At 39.3% G+C, this 21316-nt stretch overlaps 1 protein-coding gene across 4 annotated transcripts in view; it reads left to right on the top strand.

The window, feature by feature from the left end:
• The window catches only part of vti1a (vesicle transport through interaction with t-SNAREs 1A), a 104831-nt gene that overhangs the window by 78887 nt on the left and 4628 nt on the right, over window positions 1-21316 (top strand). The window lies entirely within an intron of this gene.

Genomic DNA, 21316 nt, shown 5'->3' with positions numbered 1-21316 from the left:
GCATACTGGCATCCAAGAAGCTTTAAAAAGAGAAGTTTGAGAAGGAGAAGCGTGTGATGGAGGAGAGGAGCTGTTGGCAGAGCATGGTAGTGCTAGGCCAGGCTTGGTGCCAGCTGCAGAAAAGACTTCCATGAACACCCCACAGTCTTTTGCGTCTATGTGGCAATGGGGATGCTAGTTAGCACCTCACAGGTCAAAATTATACCAATGGGATCGGTATGAACAGCTGTACTCACAGCATTGCACTGAAAATTTTGCAGATTCTTTTTTTTTTTGTCAATACCCACTTTAGAAGCTAACACAGAGATCCTGAATACACTAAAAGACACTTTGTTCTTAATCAACACAAATTAATAGCAAGTATAGACACATTTTTATAGGTTTTAGAAAGTGATTTCAGCCCCTTTACTTTTACTTTTAGGATAATGTCCATAGCTTCAGGCAGATGTGGAAAAATTGTAACAATTGTATTTTGGGTTAACTAATGTAAAAGGTCAAAAAATGTGTGTTGCTGTTGAGTTCATCTAGAGTTTATATGGGAGTGTGCCATGTCCTGTGTGTTTGTTTTTCAAATCAAATAAGACATTTTGCTCCTTAAAATATTAACTTTAAGCTTAAGAAATTCTGATTTTGATTCCTAAATATCCTCAATACCAGTTTTTCCTGCTTATCCTTTCAATGATTTTGTTGCCATTAAATCTTTTCAAACATTTCCTTGATACTCGGACGATACCTCGTCCATCACTGAAACACTTTTTACTGTATACATGCAAGATTCCACACGGCTGTGGGCTGACTTTTGGGCCAAACTTTTTCATTGTACTTACAAGAATATTATTAGAAATGTAAAACTTTTAAGAAAAAGGCTGTTTACACATAGAGGTTGTTTGTTTCCTGTCAAACGTAAATTTTAGAATCTATTTTTTCCTCAAACACATCAGAACTACAATACGAAACGTTTTTGGCAGAAGACGGTTCTTGTGTAATTCTTCCTAAAATGTTCATCTAAGTACTGAAAGCGGCTGTATTTCAAGAACTTTAAGCCACTTTGTTTATTTTTCAAAGAGTTTACTGGGTCAGATGTGTACATCCTGTCATCCATCGTGTAAACTTGAACCCCCCCACCCGACATTCTGATGGCGCCACGGCTAACATTGCTTCACTGTTGAAGGGAAGTTATGAGGACATTGATGCCTTGGCCTTGCATCCTGGTGTCATTTTCCCAGCCTGTTTGTGGAGCCCGCCAATCCCCTCATTCTCCTCAGCTGACCTGAATGCATCACGGAGTATCACACACATGCGAGGAGCCAATCCAGCCAGCAGCAAATGTTTCCCTAACATTATTATTGTACACTGCTATGATCCTCTGTTTTGGATCATATTTAGGCTCTCTTGGGTGGATGGATGTTTTTTTCTTGGGTTTTCAGCCCAAGATTTTATTTAACAAGACGCTAATGCACACCCATCTTTTCTAAAGGTTCCCTTGTGGTATGGCATTCGAGAACAGTCTGAACATAAACCATCTCTAAACACTGGTTTCCCTCACCAATCTTTAATTACATTGTACAAAATCACAGCAAAGCGCCATGCTAGCAAACTGTGTCATAGTGAGGCTTACCACAGCCAGAGGACATTGGGTTGAGAAAAAGGGAGAAATACCATCTACAAATAAATACTGAATGAAAGATTAGGGTGGTGAGAGGGATAGAGACTTCTAAGAATGAACATTAATTGCTTCTGACCTAAAAGGGAACAGGGAGGACTTTCAGCATTTGAATATGATACGTTTTTAGGGGAAACCTCCCATCTGTGATGGCAGTGGTGCTCATTGGCTGAGAGTTTTAGTTAAAAAAAAAAATCACCGCCAGGCCTGTGTCAATTTATTGCACAAAAAGGAGGGGGGAAAAACTAAAACCAAGCTGCAATTATTTACATTTTTTTAAATCTACATAATTCAAGGCTAACAATTCTGCACACCATTATCAACAAGTCTTTGCTGTAGTGGAGTGGTGGCTTTTATTAGTGACAAACATCCCATCAGAGGGGCGTTCAGTAGTACTCCATACTGAGCAAACAAGACATTAATGACCAACGTAAAGCCTTGCAAATTATTAGAAAATAACATTTAATTTAGTAATTTCTATGACTTTTTAACATGATATAGACTTCATTCCCGGTTTAGGTGTTAATGGTTTATTTCAAGACTTATGCAGCTGTATTACAGCCCTGTTTTTATTGTAAAAGGTCACACTGCCTAACAAAGCATTAAAGAGGAAGACACAGTCAATTATCTCTAGGTATACAAACTGCCCGATTGCATTCCAATTGCATAGCGTTCAGTGCATTATGATGCTATGAAGAGGTGCATTGTTGCTCAGAAAGATGTGCAAGCCTTCCTCCAGCTCAGTGACAAAGAAAGCTGTGAGGTCATGACTGAGACCAGGACTATCAGAACTATCAGTCTAGCCAAGAGAATGACAACAATAAGCCCTGTCAAATAATGGTGTCAACTATGGGATTGTGCGAGGAGACTCTCTAGCTTTATGGTGATCACTGCCTATTGACTGAGTAGATCCCATTTTACAATTCTTTCTCTTGTTTTTCCTTATAAATAGAAAATTCTTATGCTTAAGTTAATTTTTTTCCTTTCTGTAAACTTTCAAGGAACATCCAAGGAATTGAAAAGACGATTTACTATAGAGAGTCCCGACAAAATAAAGGCTGCTGTTTTTCCCACATATTTACGTGCAGCCAAGATGCAGTTTGCGGCATTTCCTGCATGGATTTTGTGTTTTTTAAACAAGGCTAATGTTGTTAGCGTGTTAGCCCACTCCTAACCCTGGCTTCTTCTGGCTCCGTTCCACCACAAAAAAAGTACTAACCACACGGATTAAAAATAAAATGATGAGTGAACTGGTGCTTCATAATAACCATAACAATAATAAAAGATGATGATCTTGTATATTACCGAGCTGTCAGTTATCTACTGTGTGGCAGTTTGTTTACACCGGGACTCATTTACGCTTCCGGTATTTTCAAAACTACTGCGCATGCCCAAATGATTTATTCCGACCGAAAATGTGATCATGTGTATGTTTGTTCTAATCGGAAAAAAAATTTCTGGGCCCATGTACACGGTTGAATTTTAATCCGACCATTGATCCGATCAAGATATTTTGCACATGTAACCGCGGCTAGTGTTATTACTTTGAACAGCCAGTTTGTATCAGGAAACAAATAAGAGGTTTTAGTGATTTGCTTAACTCTGCTGTTGTCTTTCATGGACTTTATATATTCTTTTTGAACCGTCTCTCATTTGTTAATTATTGACCACTGTTCCCCCCACACCCCGCGATCTTGGTTTTACCTTCTTCCTTTACCTGACTTGTCGGATAAAATGATTTCTTTTAGCTTCTCTTTTCTTTTCTAGTCAGAATATTGCTTTCCTTCTCAGCCACACCACATCTTCCCCCTGTTCTCCTAACAGTAAACGTTAAGATCCAGGAGTGGATCAATGGCTGTTATCCTTTGATGTGTTGGGACACATTAGAAGAGGTGAGTTCTAATTGGGGCAGAGAGCTGAGGATCAATGTTGGCTGTAATTGCCTAACACAGAGATGGGTGTGAGACTTTATTATCATTAATATTTAGACATGATGTAGGAGGATCCAGCCAAGCTAAATGTACTACAGCTGTGCAGGCCTTTGATCTTGGGAGATAAGCAGATCGATTGGGGTTTGGTTAGGAATGGCTCAAGGAAGAGAGGTTGCAGAAACATGGCAGTGTGAATGTGAAGTGAGGATAGATATTTGTTAGATTTCTTTTGGATATTTTCTTTTAGATAATATATTCTCTCCCCATTAGTTAAAAACTTTTTTGTTATACATTTTTCCAGCAGCTGTAAAACGTCATTAAGTACCATGAGAGGGTTTGAGAAGTACACAAATAAGAACAACAGGTGTAGTTTTTCCCACAATCAGTGCAGGAAAGTTCATGAAGGTGATGGAGACGCGTCACCTTGCCCTGTACCTTTCTTTTTAGACTAGTTCTGGTTTTCTCAAGTGTATATATAGCTTTAAATTCAAAGAAATCGACCCGGTGAGGCTAAGGATATCTGATTCTGACAGGTACATTGTTTAAGGGATGTAACGGAATATGATCGAGGAGGACTCTGTGGAGCTCATTTCTGCCATCTTGGTGTCAGCAAACACAAGATGATGTTACTTAATCTTATGGGTAAAAAAAAGGGACTAGATTGGCTGATCTCCCTCTCTCACGGAATATCCAGGGGCAGCAGAGACTATTGATTCATGGAAGAGAGTTGGAGTACACGGAAACTGAGAGATTATAATGTGAACTCCCACTGCTGTCTCCTCTTTTTATGCTCACCTGACTCCCCAAGGAGTGATACCATTATCAACTGCACTTAGCAAAACAAAGATGGGTAACAAGTTGCACAATAACAAGTGTGTTAGTTTTCACATACCTGACTGGGTATCTGTTTTTGAGCTGGTGAGTGAGAAAGACTTTATGTTTCCGGGTTAATGAGGACACCGAGGCTAGGAGATTTCTTCAAAAGAAATTACCAGGACGTTTTTTTGTAAATTTAAATAACGAAAACATTTCTGGCAGCATTTTTCAACCCTTTTAAAACTATAGCGGTTACTGTTTTTCCATTTAGTTTCTTCACTTTTTATTCATATGACTATCTGTCTTTTAATGCTCTTTACTGTATTTCATTCAGAGCCGATTGAATTTTTTCAGTTGCAAATTGGCCAGATGCGGCTCCCTCCTCCTCTGCCGCAAATACAAGAAAACAATTGTTTAAGTGTTTGCTCTTTGTGTCTTTCACTCATAGCTTTCTATTCTTGTGTACACCCCTGACACATCATTGTACAGTGACTGGGATCATTGTGGAAAACACTGACTTTGCAGCAAATACCACTCTATGTAACTTTCTTACACACCATCATTGTCATAAGAAGAAGTCTATATGACTTAATAAACTCGAATTTAACTCTGCCTTGTAAAGTAAGTAGTTGTTGTAGTTAGGTTTCCAACTACAGCACATAGAGTTGATTTTGTTTGTTCTATGAAAAAAAAAAAAAGAGTGTTACGAAATTACCATTGGACCACAAACCCATTGCAAAACTTGGGATTGAAGGTTACAAATGTACAAGTCTTTACATCAGCTGACAAACTACTACCCTTAAAGTTAACTTTGTTTTATTTAAATTCATAATATTGATGTCTTCTTGACTGAATTCCTGTCGGGCTTTGACGCTGCCAGCGAGCATTTGATCAGCCGACACAGTAAAGCCCACTGGCCTGAGTTTGTGGCTGTAAAACAAGCTTGAACCAGCTCTGCCCACTGTCTAAAGGCTTCTGAATGAACGGCTTGCGCTGCTACCTTTTGGTATTAAACAACCAAGGTATGACCAAACATCTCCACGTTTCTCCCTCAGGTTATATGGTTTGTTTAAATGCAAACCTGCAAATCAAAAAAGTGCTTTCACATTTGTTTGGTGGATAGTAATCACTTTCATACCACCTGTAAGTGTTGTGTTATCTCATTTGCTAGGACTTCTGTACGTCACATTAGGAAACGACCAAATTAGGAGGTGGTCACATTTACTGATGATACAATTAGTTTATTGCATTTCAGTAAGCAACACCCAATTCTTTTCCTCAAATTTATACAGATACAAATATGAGGTCAAACATATATTAATTTTTTTTTCCGTCTCGACATTTCTTATTTTAAAAAGACAGGGAAGAGTTTAAAAACCTGCATTTTTTTAACAGATTAATGTCATGCACACAGCTTTTTAACGATACTTAACCTCAAAGTCCTCAGATATGTACATTGCTCAATACATGTATTCAGTGTGTCTACATCTTCTAACGTTTCATTAGAGCTATACCTTCAGTGGTTTACATTAAAATAAGCTCTTTCTATGCTTGTTTTCTGGTCTTGTGTTTATATATATATATATATATATATATATATATATATATATATATATATATATGAAAGAGAAGCCAGTGTTTTTGGCTTTTTTGGCTTTGTATTTGTGTATCTAAGCACACACCTGACTGTCTGTGGTTGAGGGAGATGATATAGGAAGAAGATGAAGAGCATCTTTTACTCTTAGAGGCGTCCCCATCTGTTCGTCGAAGCCTAATTGTTTCTAGGTGCGAGGACATGGAAAAAAAAAGCAGAAAAAGCAACTGTACTCATCCCTTGTCCCAGAATAATTTCCGTAACATTAAAAGACCGCCACCAGCATGCTCAAGATTATTGCCGTATAAATAATGGCACTTGGCTCGATTCCCCACTAATGAATGTCATTTACACTTTTAAACGAGGATTAATTATCGACAGAGGACCCTTCTCTCCTCCCCCTAGGAACATGTCGCAATTAGCTGCCAAAGGATGGCTGCTTACATTTCTGTTTTTAAATGCATCTATATGTGGGCACGTGTTTGTCGGTTCTTGTGACGGATATGCTCTCAATTAACTGCATTTCTTAATCCGACTTGAAACTGAGAGTCGAGAAAGGAAAGATGTATTCCAGCTTAATATTCTTGCCTGTGCATACAGGACTCTTTATTATTTTTATTTCGTTATTTATATGAAAATGATGGCGCTGGACATTGTTGTGAAACTATAGGAAAAGGACGAGTTGTGCTGCTTTGGAGTCTGCCTCCTAGTTTCAAAATAAAGCAGGAAAAACAAACACAGGCCTGAAATTAGATTTCCCAAAACATACCTCTCCCTCTCATTTTACACACCACTGCGGCCTGCAGACGAGAATAGAATAAGCCATGAAACCCGCCTCAGATGCAGAATGGCACAGTCACTGGAGCATTTGTCAACCTAGGGCATTGGAAATCTCTGAGCTGTGGGAGAAAAAAAGATCAAGATGTATATTTTTTAAGCTTTTTGGGATCATAAGTTTTAATCTTTATTTTCAATCTTTGTGCCTTTTTTGAGCTCTCCTCTTTTGTCTTTGTTTCTGCTCTCCTCAAGTGTGCTGCTTGAGTCGGTTATTTGGGTTCTGTATCCTTTCTTTGGATTTTGAGACTTCGAAATGTTGCAGATCCAAAGGGGTTAAATGGACTGTGAACAACAACCAGACTGAGCAAGTGTCTCACTTCCAGCTCCAACAAAGTTAAACCAATTTAGTCGCCATTTTTTCACAATACATACGTTGCCACGCTGGAGCCAGTTGTTGTCAGTAAGCAGCCATTGATCCGAATTGGTCTGAGTCATTGTTTCTATGGCAACCCTACCACTTGAAAAGCGAACTCAAGAGAATCTGTCAAAGGATTTGAACGTTTGACGTGAGACCACATACTTCTATTGAGGCATGTGATTGGCCAGTTTATAATTTGAATAGCTTGCAGTAAAGGAATAGCAAGAGCGTTTTAAAAAGAGCAAGAGCAAGAATAGCTATTTTGTCAAATAGAATGACTGAGTTACAGCTGTTTATTTCTCTATAGAAGTTTCTGGGATTTTGGCTTCTTGAACGCAGTAGGTACTTCCTACTTGGTACTTCCTACTTGGAACATACTTTGACTACAGTCGATGCTTGACACACGATGTCTTATTTTGAAATTTAGCTTGGTCAATTTTTGGTAAGAAGATGCTGTAAATCTACGGCAGAGTAAAGTCCTGTTGGCTTTCCCCTCCTGCCTGGTTGGATGGGTGGAATCTTTACAAATGAAAGTTATGGTTTCTATTTAACCCCCCCTCCCCACACACACACACAAACACGTACACACAGCACAGCCACACATCCACATAAGCACCACTAAGAAATCTGTTTCTGTTTGGGTGTAAGTATCAGATTTATCATCTGCTGACTGTGTCATTGGACATGTGTTCCTACACAAAGTTTTAGTGATTAGGCAAATGTTTATGTGTATAAATAACATTGGTATATAAACCTCTAAAGAGAGATAGACCTCTGGTTTGAGCATATTTACTGTAATGTTGACTCAACACTTACAATGGTGGGTAAACAGCAGAAAGGTCTGATGGATTTGGAGCTTAAAGAAAGAAGTGCAGGATTCCTGCATCACCACTTTTGCACCTTCTTTCCACTAGTTTGATTTTTCTTTCCTCACTTTCTTTCCATCTATCTACCAAGAGCAGGGGCATGCTCCAGGCTGTTGCAGGCTTAGCACATTCTGAGGAGAATAATTTGGAATCGGCTCCGTTTCATCATCTCCTGCTGTCAGAAGTTTGTTTCTGAAGCAGGAGCCTGAACATTTGCTTCCTCGGATGATGTGTCACAAGTGCCACTTTGTTGTGCAGTTGTATTTGTTTTTGTCGGGTTAACATAGAGAAAACGAATAGGAATAAACAGTCATACAGTGAGCAAAGTCTTTTTGTATTCAGAGCTTTTTTGTGCTAGGGTTTCGTTTCAGTGTTTGATTGAATATTCTTTATTTCCTTCTATATTTTTATTTGAAATTTACTGTTTTTCCTTCTTCATTTCACAGTGCTTCCCATTCATTTTTTTTTTACCTTTTTCTTAAGATTATTTGTTCTTTTTACTTTGTTATCATGGATTTGAAAGCTTGATTATTAGAGCTTTATTTTGAAAGAAATCGCATGTTCCAAACACTGCAAGTGAAAACATTTGATCCAGCTTTTTCCTCACATACCTGCGTAGCTCAAAGGAGAAGGTGTGAACGTAGATGTTAAAGCTGGAAAATGTTTCTGTGCACCCACGTGCACAAGGTGCAAGTGAACGACCGGAAAGCAGCAGCCTCTGCAGAAGGAGGGCCCTCTGGCTGTGGGCCAGACAGGTAATACCTGCAGCATAGTTTTAGTAGGGCCACAGCAAGCCAAGCCCGCCTCAGCAGTCAGACTGTCTGCACATTTCTGCCACTGATGGCATACCAGGGGCGCCATTTTCCTCCTTGAGACAGACAAGCCAGAGGATCTGATTGGCCTTGCGCCAATGCGCGCTCACAAAGACTCTTTTGACAGCAGGTCAGTCGGTTAACCAAGCAGAAGGCGGAGGGAGATGAGAATAAGCCTGAAAGAAAAAGAAAAAAACCCTTGTCTTCACCCCTAAGCTGCATGATTAAAAGGTTCCACAGACTAAAAAAAGTTCATCCTACTCGTGTCAGAAATGTAGCAGACATGTTTGGATACGCTATCAGCTCTGCAGGCCCTTAGCTTGCATTTTGAGAAGTTTGTGCTGGCCTCACAGACACGGGGATCTGCGTGTGCGTTTGCTTTCCATAAGCAAATATGACCCATGCTTGTGTGTTCTGGGTGTCAGCTCACATCTTTGGGGTCTTGTGGAGACTTTCAGACTGGCAAAAGTGTGCCAGTATGTTAAAAAGGGACTGACAATAATGTGTCATTTTTTTCCCCTGCTTGATATGGTTACCTTCTAGCAGCAGCTTTACCAAAACCTTTTCAGTGTACATTGTAAAGGAAGAATATTTGTATTCTGTGGCAGCATACTTTCAAAATTACAGAAAATTTTTCATTTGCTTCTGTCAGAAGTTGCCTGGATGGAGATTCTGATTAACAGATAGATTTTATTTTGTCTGACCCCCTATCTAATGCATTCACTTAGAAATGAATGCATTCTCGATGATTGGCTCATCTTTGTTTTGATGTTGATGCAGCCGCACATCCTATATTTTTATCATAAAGCTGTGTAGGTGCCGACAGGCTAGCGTTAAATAGCTGTTGATGTTCTCATGTGGGCTCCTGGGCTCATTATCTCTCCAGTCCAGGCCTTGCTTCCCCGCTTTCTCCTGCCTCCCGTTTCCTCCCCTGTGTATCAGCCACTTTGCATATGACTGATGTTTAAATGCTGCATTGTTAACTGACGTGGGGTAGCCCTTTGCTGACCCGGGAGGTATTTGCCCGTTTGATCACGCCGCAGCAGATTTAATGTATTGGAGCAGCGCAGCTCCGTAAAGCCCCTGGTATAGGTAGAGACAGGCCCATAAGCAAGACGCGGGGGGCTATTGGTTGCTGGCCTGACTGTAAAGATAGAATAGTGATTACTAGAATATCTATTGGTCAGCGAGGCCGGAAGGGATGCTGCTGATCCTGCATTTCCACCTGTGCAGTGATGATGATGTTTTAGTAGGAGCAGCAGGGGGTGTGGCAGGGATGGAGAGAAGGGTCTACTTGACCGTAATTCCATTCTACTGCTTTTATTTAAACAAATCTTTGAGTTTGGATTATAGTTTGAACATTTCCAAACAGTTTTTCACAAAAACTGGAGGAAAGTTGAAAAAACATCAAGTTTCAGTGAAGACCACCCTCTGGATGGAAGAATCTCATTTCAGCAGCCGACACCACAACAGAGGAAAAATGTTGAAAAGGAAAACAGTGACACAAACACTGTACGGGTTTGTCTCTGCACCTTGGGACCTGGGTATCAAGAACCTGTTTGCACTGAAGGTAACCAGGTGCTGACCCTTTAAACAAAAATATTGAACATTTTCTTCCTTTTTTTTCCCCTTTTTCCTTCCTTTTTCTGTTTCTTTTTTGTGTCTGGTTTCTTTGAGTGACATTGACCATCAGTACAAGAGGGAGAAAGAAAAAGAAAAAACAAAAGAAAAGAAAGCCTGCTTGCTGAACTACATTATTAATATTTGATGGATAGATCCCCCATGAATTTCCCATAGCATTCCATAGTGACCAGAATAAAAGGCTGCAGAGAGAGGATATTTGACTTGAAGCACAGCTCACAGTCGGCGTCTTTGACCAGTTGGACCACAAATAAAAATAGGAAAAAGTGATGTTTACAAAATACAGTTTTATGTCTTCCATCTGCAGTTAAAACAATTAAATCAAAGATACCTTTAAATTTTAGTGAAAATTACAATGTTGACATTCGTTTAATGAACTCCCAACCTTTTGGATCTAAGTCCAGCTCTGTGCCTCCTCACGATCCCTCACAACTGGATTCTGTAAATATGAATTTCCTCATATTATTTCCAGCAGTCCCAGAGCAACCCGAGTGCCCTTTGACTTTTGAACCGCGGTTCACAGGAACGCAGAGGTGAAGCAGCATCTGCATCTCTCATCCCGCTTCACGCCCACACTGTAGCTGAGATGGAAAGCGTGAGAGTGCCACAAGAGTTTACTTCTGCACGAGGAGGAAGGAATTCTAAGTCGCTCAGCTCCTGCTGTCAACATCAGCTCTTTCCCAGCGCTTTACATTTTCTCTTTTTATTATTTTTGCTCCTGCTTTTTCTGATTTTTACTGAATTGACTCCACGCTTGAATTAAAGCTGGGATTAGCAGGACTTTAGAGTTGAGTCTATTGATAGTCCCTTCAGAGCAAATGAAGCTGGAGATAATAATGCTGCTACTGCAACAATTCCAGTCACATTGGATGGGTTCCTTAAGGGCCCACTCTGATAAAAATTTTGTTTTTTGGTCATTTTTAACATTGTTCTTGTAGCATTTTTCTTATGATGGAGGATTTATACTGTATAAAGAAAATTAAGTTTAAAATTGCATTTCTGAGTATTTCTTTATTCAAATCGTTGTGAATCAGGAGGAAAAAAACAATATTGTTTGAAAAACATTGTATTTGTGATGTAGAAAATACAATGGATGGGCCACAGGCTCCATGCCCCGCTCCGTTCCGATGCTTCCATTTATAGACCAGATCTGTGAATGTCTTCATTTTCCTCTTCGTAATGTTAGATTGGGGATGTGAGGGGCTATAAGCTAATGGGAGTTCATGTAAACAGAGAGCTCTCAGGAACAGGAAGGGGAAAGGGGGTGGGGTTGCCCCTGGCCTAAAATTCGCCAGAAATTGAGTTTCTAATGAACTACTCCGGCTCCACCGAAATTAGGTCCTAGCAAAGTTTTCTGGTTTTGACCAAAACAGACAAAATCATAATAAAACAAAAAACTGGGAAACCTTGAAATACATCAAAAGATGACTGGAGTGGGTCTTTAAACTGAACCTGTTTTTCCCAAACAGTTAAAAAAAAAAAAAGGTGATGAATGTACACTTTCTATCCACATTCTTATTTTTCAATTCTAAAATATGCTTGTTGTCCTTTCAGGACACTTAAAAATAACATCTAGTTGAACAAACTGGGATTTTTTAAAAACAAGTTCTGCTTAGGTTTTGGTCTAATTTATTACTCATCCTTCCTCTCTTATCTCACATCCCATTGAATCTGTCTCTCTGAGCTGAGACTCGGAGAGTAGGGAAGCTAGTCTGCAAATTTAATGGTACAGCATGGATTATTTAGACTGACTAAAGTCTCCCTTGTAGTGTCAAATGAGGGCTTGTGGGATGACATTATACCCCAAGTTCTCCCCTTCTTCTACTCCCCTGCTTCTCTGCTCCAACTTGCTGGAGCAGAAGTGATCTGGGTTCGCAGGTTTCCACACGATAAGCTTGGTGGTTTCAATAATCTCTGACTGATCTGATTTCATGCAAGATTATGGGAAACACTCCCCAGAGCAGCTTTGCAATCTTTTAGATAAATGCATTTTCGTTTGGCACTGGTCCTCCACTAGCCTAGCAGGACAAAGCAATGAGGCCACATAAACATGGGACAAAGGCTGAACTTTTTTAGCAACTGCCCATAACAACGTGGTGTAAAATAGGACATTTTAAGAGCCACTATACAATAGTTGAATGTTTACATAGTTGTGACTTAACCATTGCAGGGTTTTGTACATTTGTGGGAGAAAGGTCCGGCCTGTGGGTTTGTGTGTGCGTGCTGGTGAACAATCTGTGGACACACAGGATGCAAAACCACACGGGACTTGATGCAAATATTTAGAGAGTTGATTTGAAATGGCAAACAAACAGTTTGGGTGGATTTTCCTTAACATTAGAAAAAGACTCAGACATAAACACCAATATCCTTGAGTTTGGCGTGAAATCCTAGATGGATCATATTTTTTTTTTCCTACTCTCTCTTCCTCAAAGAATTTGAAACGAAATTTAAAGCGGAAAATAGCTGTCAAACAAGTGGCATGAGTAAAAAATAACACGTTAAAAATGAGTTCTGATCTAATGAAACACACTTAGTCCTCAGATAACATCCATAAACATTCCTGACTAACACATTTTTTCATGTTTCAAATCTAAGCCTAAAAATATTAAGAAAAATGTTAACTTTATAATATTAACGTTATAATGTTACATTTATGGTGTATTTTCTTATTTTAGTGACAATAAAAGAAGTATATCTTGTCAGACAGTCATGTTAGGTGTTGAGCAGTAATGATTTGTGTACTTAAATGGGATTTTAGTCCTGAGGGAAACAAAATATTTTATAGGATTCATATATTTTCTTTACAGCTCCTACTTTTTTCCCCTTTTATTCTGAAGAGTGTAATCAGATCTGCAGCTGAAACTCCGCCCTCACAGAATGTAACCTAGAACAGCTTTCATTTTCTGAAATCTTTGCAAGAAGAGAAAAGGATTGCTAATTTTTTAATGTTAAGTTTAGCAAGTAATGTTATTGTTAAAGTGGTTGATTTAATTGTGTTTTAGTGCATAAACTCAAATAGTCTAACATTGTAACTACATGTTAATAAAAACAACTGCAGAAGAGCTTTTTAGAAAAGAAAACACATTTTGTGCAAAAAATATTTTTACTTAGCGTTTCTGTTATTATTATTTTTTAATAACAAGGATATTCAATTGAGATTTTGTTCACTTGTCTGCGTGCACGCCAGCATGATCAAACCCATTTAAAGCACAAAAGTGTTGACGTTTTCCTGTAGTGCAGCAGATAAACAGGAAGTGAGTCTGATTCAGTTTTAGAGTTTTCTCCAGGTTCCTCACTCAGATCCGGTCACCTGCAGTTTTGATAATCTATAGCCCTTCTTGAAATAATAATCATCATCATCTTGGGCAGACAAGGAAGTGCAACGCTACATCAGATTGACTTTACTATGTAATGTTACATCTATACAACGGTAACTTTCCTTTTTTTTTTTGCTAACAGACTGTTTTTTTATTGAGATTTAGGAAATTTGTAACAAAAATACATAATTTTATATAGTAAATACTTAAGTTGCAGTCGAAATGTAGTATTATGAAACACTACAAAACAATGTGCATCAGCTATTGACATTATACGATTAATCGCAATCAAAATTTTCAATTGATTGACACTTCTTGTTTTTAGGTATCACTGTTTATTTAATATTGCCTTTTGCCCACTTTGTACTACCAGAGTGGAGATGTTGCTGGAGCCTGTCCAAAATGAAACCACAGACAGTCTTCAGTCCGACAGTCATGCAGATGCCAGTAAGATGAGCACAACTAGACTTTAGTCTTTTAAAAATATGGAAAAGGAAAATTCAACTAATTACTTTTGTGCTTGTTTAATCAGAAGGCTAAAATACCAAATAATGCTCAAAAATATACTTGATAAAAAAGGGGGAATAATAAATGCCTTTACTTAGAAATGCCCCATTTAGTATTCAAAGCAGACACCTTTTTCTTGTCCGCCAACAGGCGATAACCATCATCTGAATGTGCAGTCGCAGTGATGGGTGTCCCTGCATTATAGAATGCACTGAGGGTTCAATCCATTTAAGATCGCTGATTTCAAACAAAGTGGAACAAAATAATCTAAATCAGAAATAACTTGTCCAGTCCTGTTTATTTTAAAAGCCACCAGTTATATGTGAAATGATTTTTCAAGATATTTAGTAAACAAATTGTTCTTTAACTGATTCATGACCAGAGTTTGAAAGAGAACCTGACAAAAATCCCAATTTTGCATTTTATCATTGAGGTGGATTGCTTTAACTTTGGCTTGAGCTTACCTAAAGTGCATTTTCATTCAAAATAGTGCAAATGATTTTCAAAGGGGGCAATAAATAACGTAAAAAAAATCATTGATTGTCTATATTCCTTTGGACTTTAGAGCACCACCTATGTGCACCGTAATAATCAAGCGATTTAGCAGCTACTGCCTGAAACTGCAGTCAGCAGGAAAAAGTTCTTTAAAGTTGTTCAAACTTTTTCTTTCATACACTTTGCATTTCCCTCTCCATCATCTCCTCTCTCCACACTTCTTATCCCATCCCTTAAAGATGTGCACACATATTCTTATCTTCCTAGTCTATATTTACTCATCTTTACCTCCCTCTATCCTCCACTTTCCCTCAATCTAACTCTGCCCTCATTCTTTGCACGCTTTTTCCGGCAGAATACTGGGCCACGGTCTAGTCTGCTACCGGCCACGGTTGTTAGCTGCCAAATAAAAAATGGATGAACCAGTCGGGCCCTGGTGCTGTTCTCCTGCATCTATTTGGTGGGAAAGGAGAGGAAAGTGAGACAATCAGGCCATGTTTTCCTGGCAACAAGACTTCCCAACGCTTTTAGGTTTTTATCAAATTTGAAGGAATTTAAAATTGCGTCAGAACAAGTCAAGAAAAAATGTCCTTAATTTTAGAGAAAAGAATATCTATCTGGTTTAAAAAAAAGTGTACTTTTCCATAAATCCACTCTACATACATCCCAATAAAAGATGGCCAGTCGAGGGCGGGAGTTTTCCCAGTTGCCACTGGGCACGATTCAGAGTAAACATCAGAATGCTTCTCTGACAGAATTTCAAACTAAATGTCTTTCAGCTAAGATTTGGATGGAACCAAAACTGGCAACACATTTGGGACAGCAGGGAATCAAAAATTGATTAGTGAAAAAAGTGGTTAGAAGACATTTTTGGAACGAAAACAAGGCTTACCTTCAAGAAATGGAAATAAACGCAGCAAAACTTACTGTGATCTGTCTTTCTGTCATAAATTTGCAAGTGTGGTGTAGTTTAGTGCCGTAGGATGAGTTCATGTCAGGATTTTTTTAATTTAAAATTACTTAATTTTAGGGGAAAGGATTAAACTAATGATTTGACCTGTAATGAACTACGATTTAACATTATATGTTTCTTGCTAGTTCTAAGTTTTTATTTACCTGTTTGTAGTTTATTTGATTACAGCAAAAAAAATTGTGTAATAAGTGGAAATGACTGATTTTAGAACAAAATGTGAACAAAAAGAGAATCTTAGTAAAAAAAAATGTAAAAGCATGTTATTTGAAAGCTTTCAAGTCTTCGTCCTAATATTTAAATGTTGCATTTTATGCTTTATTTACTTGGATAAAAGTCTAAACTCCTGCTGCATGTAATAACAATCTAATGCAATCCTGCATGGCTGAACCCCCAAACATGTGGGTTTGCTCTTAAACGCTGTTTTATTTCTAGGAATGACACGATGTTTGGGTCGTCTTTAAATAATTACAGTAAACATCTTCCAATTAAAGAGCCACTCTGAGTGTGTGTGGGCTGTGCACGTCAGGTTGGTGTGTGCACGTGCATCTCAAAAACCGTTGTTTAGCTTTAACGTCCCCTCGGGGGGGCAGTAGACTGAGGCATGCTCGGTGGTATCAGTATCCTCCAGAAAACAGGTGAAATGATGATCTTTGGATCCACTTGCCTCAGCCTCACTCTGTGAAAGTTTTTCACCGTCTGCTCAGTCGAACGGGTCCGACTTAAAGCGCTTCTCGCTTCTGCGTGTCTGCCCCCGACAACAACAGATTTGATTGTGTGCATACAAGGGAGAGCGTGCGCTGCTTAGATGAAAAATGTGTTTGAATTAGTCTGGGGTAAGAAGTTGGGGCATTACTTAGTCTTTCTCCCACCGGCGCCCCCACCTCCATGTCCATCAGTCAAACCATTTGTGAACACATTGATCCTTCCCTCCCTCCCTGTTTCTCCCCTCCTTCTCTTCCATGCTGGATATTCCCAGGGTTTGGAAGGAGGAGAGCCAGAATGGCTCAGACAGCCATTGATTTTTATTTTATTGGTCTACTTGTGGAAAAAAGAAGGATAAGGGAGGGCCTGAGAGATGTATCTCCAAAGCTAAGTTTGCTGGTAGTATTGTGTGTTGTGTGTGTGTGTGTGTGTGTGTGTGTGTGTGTGTGTGTGTGTGTGTGTGTGTGTGTGTGGGTGTGTGTGTGTGTGTGTGTGTGTGTGTGTGTGTGTGTTTGTGTGCACGTTTGAAGGTGGCTTGGGCCTGTCTGAGGTTGTTTTTGTTTTGGGGAAGGGGTGTTATCTGTCTGTCTAAAGGTGTGCATATGTGTCTGCATGTCCAGCCACCTCTGAGAGCCATCAAAGCAGCGCGAACAAGCGTCTCTGTGTGCCCAGCCGTGTGTCTTTGTGTGTAAGTGTGCTTACATGTGTGTCACTGAAGGAGCTGGGGAATCTGGGTTACTGATGGAGCTGGCACCAGGGACTTGGACCCCAACATACACACACACACACACATCTCCACACAGCTGAGGTGCATCCCGGTGCTCATTAGAGCTGGTAATAAGGCTGAAAGAGGAGGGAGAACCAGGCAAAGGAAGTGAGGGAGGGAGTAAGAGGTTGGGAAGGGAGAAAAGGGAGGGGGTGAAAAAAAAGAGAGATTTTAAATTTTAATAACACTGGTACGATTTTGTAAATCTTTCCTGACAGAAAAGTCCTCATTATTTTCATCTGTCTCTGAGGAGCCTCTCCTCCAGCTTTGCCTCCTTGGGTAAACGGACTTTTCTCTCTCCTCCTCCACCTCTCATTCCCTCTTTCTGTCCACTCAATCCATCTCTCAATTCTATTTTTTACAGTTTCTTGCTTTCCTTGTTTATGTTCAATTGGTTGTTTTATTATTTGCTCATTTCACTGCTTTTTTTTCCCCGTGTGAGTTATTCTGCCTGAACGGCTGTCCGGTGGGGTGTTAACCCACTGCCAAACTTCTCTGACGGATCCTCAGGAGCCAATAGAAAAGCCGGCGCACTTTCCTCCCGTTGGTTGACATTTTAGGTACAATGAGGAGATCCAGTGAACGCCTATGGAGCATTCAGCAGCACTACTGAAACCGAGAGTTCAAAGCAAAACAAAATTCTTAATAAGAGTTATAAAATAAAAACCCTTTACAGTTTGAAAGGTATAATTTTGTTCTTTGATTACTATTAAATATGTTTATTGGGAAAGTACTGACTTAAGGCTCATTTAAACCAAGTGTGTTTACATGAGCACTTTATTGTGAAATCTACTATTTATGTTCTACTTGTCTGTGAAAGAATAATTTAGGTGAAACCTCTCAAGACTATATTTTTCCCGTACAAATCTGCAGCTGAATTAGCATTACACCCCAACCTCATTGAAGGGACTGGAGTGAAGGTAGCAGTTGGTGTGGACGTGTCAGCACACACACATCACTTCCTGCTTTTATGTGAAGTGTCAAATCTGGAGGGTGGATCCAGTTTGACGAGTTCTGTTCAGTTTGAGTGTCGTCAGGACAGAATCAGCCGCTCTGCAAAAAATTTAAAAAAGATGATGTCCTCTAAATTTTGAGGTTTTCCTTTTCTTTTCTGACTTTAAAGACCAACTCCAACGAAAACTATTATTTTGGTGTTTTTAACATGGTCTAATGGCAGTTTTCTAATAATGGAGAACATATATAAAGAAATTTAAGTTCAAAATTTCATTTCTGAGTATTTCTTTATTCAATTCGTAAATCGGGAGCAGACGAAAAAATGCAAATTGAGAAGAATGATCCGTTCTGGTGCATTCACTTGTAGATGACCAGATCCGTGTACGTCTTTGTTTTCCCCGTCCGAGCTGGTATCTGGATCAAAACTGAACGGCCGGAGAGCTCCAATCTTGCTCAACTTTACCTTAAATGATTAAAACAAGTTATATAAGCCGTTTTACATGCTCTCTCAGATTGTTTAACGGTGAATCAGTTTACGACAAAAGAACGTTTGATGTTTTTTTTTAAAATTTGTCCTTAGAGATAAATATCTTAAAATACAGCACCATCATATTCTGTAAAGCTTTGAAGCTTTGAGTGTTTGAAGTTATTCTGTGTTTGCTGGCGAATCACACTCTTTTAATAAATGCTGTTTTATTTGCGCCCATGCTTGCAGCCAAAAAACTAAACTTTCTTTACATTTTTCCTCAGCAGTCCTCTAGTCATCTCCTCCCTTTTTTTTTCCCTCCTAGCAGAAAAATTAACAAACAACACAAAGTGAGCTGGTTAACACACACACACACACAGGAAAACACTCCTCTGGGTATTTGGATGGAATAAATAATCATCGTGAATAATGAATGTCAGTTAATTTGGAGAGATGTGGTCTTGCTAAGTACGCTCTGATTAGAGTTTCACTGGGATCTCCTCCCCAGTTTGCAGCAGCCAGACTGACTCATCTAAGCAGGATGGTGAGGATGGTCTATCCCTGCACAACTTCTACGGAGGGCTTTTCTTTCTGTGTAATCTGAAAGATAAATATCTACTGGATTATGATGCATGGATTTATTCAAGGAGAAACATCTTCTTTTAAAGCAAATCTAGTTGCAATGAGCACTTGTATTATAGAGTTTTACCGCTCAAAGTTATCCTAAAACGGCTGAAAGTTATCTGTCCTGGTTTTGGGTGGGCACAGTGGCGATGTTCCTATGACCAAACTGGCTCCTGGTATGAATGGATTTCCAAATACTTTTTCCTCACAGCAGAGCCAAGCCTTAAAATTCTTTTAGAGGTTACTTTTATATGTATTGTGTGTGTGGGGTCATGTGTCATGTGTGTTAACGGAGAAGAGTGGAAAAGGTGGGTTGGGTTTTTATTGTAATGTTAAAGCACTTCAAGTTGTGCAAGGTCTGAGAACGCTTTTTATAAATAAAGTTTGATTTCATTTAAAAATAGAAAAAGAACAGTATTTCAATGCCTTAGTCACAACTGCCTTTACAGATGGATGTGCGCTGTCTACATATGAAAAATGGGGAAACCCCGCAGGTGGTCCGCATCAAAATCTTTTTCAGTTTTCTAGCACCCTAAGTCCCTTTATGAGGTGACCTCTCCTGTCTATGACTCTCCACGTGGCTGGAAAACCCACAAAACTGCATCATATGTGTGCATGAGACTAAGGCATTGGCAAGGAAATCTCTAGAAAGTAGTCCAGTTATCTATCCATGCAGCAAGTCATTTTAAATTAACAAGAAATCCTATAAGATACAAATTTAGAAAGGAGTTCCAAGCAAGCATTCCCGTTAGAGAGAATTGCTTAAAATGGAATGCTATGCAGTCCAGTAACAGGTATGCTTCTCCATGTTAGGAATTCTGTTTAATAAAATTCATTTAGATTTTGAACATCTCTTCAATCTTTCTAAAATTGAGGTTTTTAGAGTTGTAAATCAAGTTTTTTCTTTTTTCTAGAGTAAGGAGGAAAAAGGATTTTGACTCATTTCAATCATTCCCAATTTGTTTTTAGATCCGAGCTCCTATTGAGACAAAAAAAACTCTCAACTGTGCTGATTTTGTGAAAAGCTCGAGTACAACAAAGATATGTTATGACTTGGTCAAATCTCTTGAATGTCTAAGAACAAGGTTTTAAATCCACGGTTTGCAGTGCTTTAGTTCTTCAGGATCTCTTCTGCATCTTTAGCTCTGAGGTGTTTGCCATGACAGTGAAAGAATCCTTGAAGAGGAGGAGTTTTGAAAAGTACACTCTTCCCTGACAGAAAGTCTATACGAAGAAAGCAAGATGTAATCATTAATGCTTATCACCGGGACACAACAGTGCAGAGTCGTGTTTTTCTCATCTCCTCCTCCTGCTGTGGCTTTAAACTAAGTGGCTGGTTGAGGCGGCGGCGAATCCGAGCTGTTGGACAGCACGAGGCTGTGAGCTCCACTGCTGTGTCGGCGCAGACTCCGACTTTAGAGGGTAGCGGGGTGACTGAACAACGAGCCAACCACACACACACACACACACACACTTCCACCACCTTCCACCAGTGATAAATGGCCATGGCACGGGCTATTCATCTCCTGCTTAGAGAAGTGGACAGTGCCCCCCTACCGGCCTCTCCTCCACCCCTCCACATGTCAGCAAATGTGATAATTCTCTCATTTGTCAGAAGCAGCGGAGGGTTAGGAATGTGTGTGTGTGTGTTTATCTATGAGTAGTGTTACACACACTGGGGAACTTGGGGCACAGAGGATAAGTGTCCACATAAGCACTTACTGGAACTGTCCAGCATTGTTTCCTTTCACTTTAAAAGCCCCCTTTTGTCAAGTTTACTTCGGTCAACGTTGGAAAAAGTAAATGTGCAAAAGGAAGCTTTTTTTATTTTATTTTTTACATTTTATTAAAAGATTCCACCATTAATGGAAGGATTTTATTGCCTACAGGAAACTACTGAGCCACTTTTTCCACTTTAAAGAGCAAATAAAGTTCTGTGTTTGTGCTTGTTTGGTTTGGGGGGAAAAAACTCATGCAAACAGTAAAAAAAA

This window comes from Oryzias latipes, chromosome 19, assembly GCF_002234675.1.
Source record: "Oryzias latipes chromosome 19, ASM223467v1".
Lineage (NCBI taxonomy): Eukaryota > Metazoa > Chordata > Actinopteri > Beloniformes > Adrianichthyidae > Oryzias > Oryzias latipes.
The sequence above is the reverse complement of the archived record's forward strand: the minus strand, read 5'-3'. Positions and strand labels throughout refer to the sequence as shown.